General features: G+C 38.6%; 1 pseudogene; it reads right to left on the reverse strand.

Annotated features, from left to right (window-relative positions):
* Nucleotides 1–417: 417 nt before the first annotated feature.
* On the reverse strand, nt 418–1172 carry LOC100455893 (nucleophosmin-like; annotated as a pseudogene).
* Nucleotides 1173–2510: the final 1338 nt, after the last annotated feature.

A 2510-nucleotide genomic window follows, 5' to 3' on the forward strand; every position in this document is an offset into this window, starting at 1 on the left:
AAGTTCCCTATCCAAGATCACAAAGAATTACATCTACATTTCCTTCTAAGAGTTTTATAGTTTTAGCTTTTATATTAAGTCTTTAGTCAATTTCAAGTTAATTTTTTTTTCATTCAAATATTTATTGAGCAGCTAAGGAGATACAAACGTGATTTAAAACATGGTCAGAGGTGAGGCAAATGCACAAGTAATAGAAAGCAAAGGGCAAGGTTCATTGAATCACAGCAGTCTGAAGAAAGTGCTTTAGGGAACCAAGAGTGACATGGTTTCCAGCCTGAAGAGGCATGAGTGGCAAATCAGAATAGGGAATTGAGATTAAAATAGAAAACTTTAGTCTGGATTGTTGATGACACTCAGTGTGAACTATATTTGTCTCTCCTTTTTCTCTCTCCCCACCTTTGGGCTTAATTTACTAGTAGTCCCCTGGACTGTTCAATATGCTTTTTGTGTACTTGCTTGCATTTTTGCTTTAATGTCTCCTACAGAACTAGGTCCTTAGGTGTTTTAGGAATTTTTTCCTGTTTTTTGAAGGATTCTTGTCCTTTTGATCTTGGTGTTGATGGTTTTGAGTCTTTTCCATTTTGATTTGACTTTTGTGCATTTTTGGCTGGAGTATCTTGTATAGATTTCTTCACGGGTGCTTTTTCTTCAGTTTCCTCATCATCAAAATCATCATCATCATCATCTTCATCAGCAGCAAGTTTTACTTTTTTCTGTGGAACCTTGCTACCACCTCCAGGGGCAAATCACTTTCCAGATATACTTAAGAGTTTCACATCCTCCTGCTCTTCATCTTCTGCCTCTGACTCTTCCTCCACAGTGACTAAGTGCTGTCCACTAATATGCACTGGCCCTGAACCACACTTCAACCGTAAGACCACTGGTGGTGTTATTTCAAAGCCCCCAAGGGAAACCGTTGGCTGTACAGACATTTTCAAAGTTGCCAGTGTGACTTTAATTGGACTGCCTTCGTAATTCATTGCCTCTGCTTCAACAATGTGCAATTCATCCTTTGCACCAGCCCCTAAGCTGGCCGTTCTTATAGATAACTGATGCTCATTTTCATCATTATCCACTTGAAAGTGATCATCTTTGTCAGCCTTTAGTTCACAACGGAAAAGATTGTTCTGGGGTCTCAGGGGACTCATGTCCATGTCCATTGAGTCTTCCATTGAGTAGTGGAATGCACTTAGGTGGGAGAGAAGGCAGACGGAGATAAACAACTACTGCTCAAGAGAACAGCCGTGCAGGACAGAATCACACCAGGGCTCAAGTTGATTTTTAATGTCTTGTGAGGCAGGGGTCCAAATTCATTCTATTGCACGTGGATATACAATTGTCCCCACACTATTTGTTGAAAATACTATTCCTTCTCCATGGAGTGATCTTGGCACCTAGTTGGAAATCAATAGACCTCAGATCTGTGAGTTGATTTCTAGACTCTCAATTATACACAATTACTCTACATGTCTATAATGCCAGTAACACACTCTTTAGATAACTGTTGCTTTCTAGTAAGTTTTGAAGTCAGGATGCATGAATTTGTAAATTGCTTGGGATAGTTGCCCTCTTAACAATATTAAGTCTTCCAATCCATGAATATGGATGTTTTTCCAATATATTCAGGCCTTTTTTTTTCATTTCTTTCAACAATGTTTTGCAGTTTTAGCGTACAAGTCTTGTACTTCTTTGGTTAAATTTATTCCTAGGCATTCTTTCTGATGCTATTGTACATGGAATTGTTTTCTTAATGTCATCTTTAGATTGTTCATTGCTACTGTATAATAGAAGCATAATTGATTTTTGTATATTGATTTTGTATCCTGTAAACTATTTTGTTTATTTATTTATTTATTTATTTTTTTTTTTTTTTGAGACAGAGCCTTACTCTTGTCACCCAGGCTGGAGTGCAATGGCACGATCTCAGCTTATTCCAGCCTCCGCTTCCCAGGTTAGAGTGATTCTCCTGCTTTAGCCTCCTGAGTAGCTGGGATTATAGGCGCCCACCACCGTGCCCAACTAATCTTTGTATTTTTAGTAGAGATGGGGTTTCATTATGTTGGCGAGGCTGGTCTTGAACTCCTGTCCTCATGTGATGCACCCACCTCAGCCTCCCAAAGTGCTGAGGTTACAGGCGTGAGCCACTGCGCCTGGCCATATCCTGTAGCCTTGATGAACTCTTTATGAGCACCAATGTTTTGGGGTTTTTAAATGGATTCTTTGGGGTTTTCTATATATAAGACCATGTCATCTGTCAACAGAAATAATTTTACTTCTTTCTTTCCAGTCCAGATGCCTTTTATTTCTTTTACTTGCTAATTGCCCTGGCTAGAACTTCTAACATAATATTGAATAAATGTGGCAAAAGTGGACATCCTTGTCTTGTTTCTGATCTTAGAGGAAAGCTTTCACTTTTGCATCATGCTGAATAATGTTATCTGTGAGTTCTTCACAGATGACCTTTATCAGGTTGAATAGTTTTCTGTTTTTTGATTTATTGGGTGTTTTTA

This window comes from Pongo abelii, chromosome 6, assembly GCF_028885655.2.
Source record: "Pongo abelii isolate AG06213 chromosome 6, NHGRI_mPonAbe1-v2.0_pri, whole genome shotgun sequence".
NCBI lineage: Eukaryota > Metazoa > Chordata > Mammalia > Primates > Hominidae > Pongo > Pongo abelii.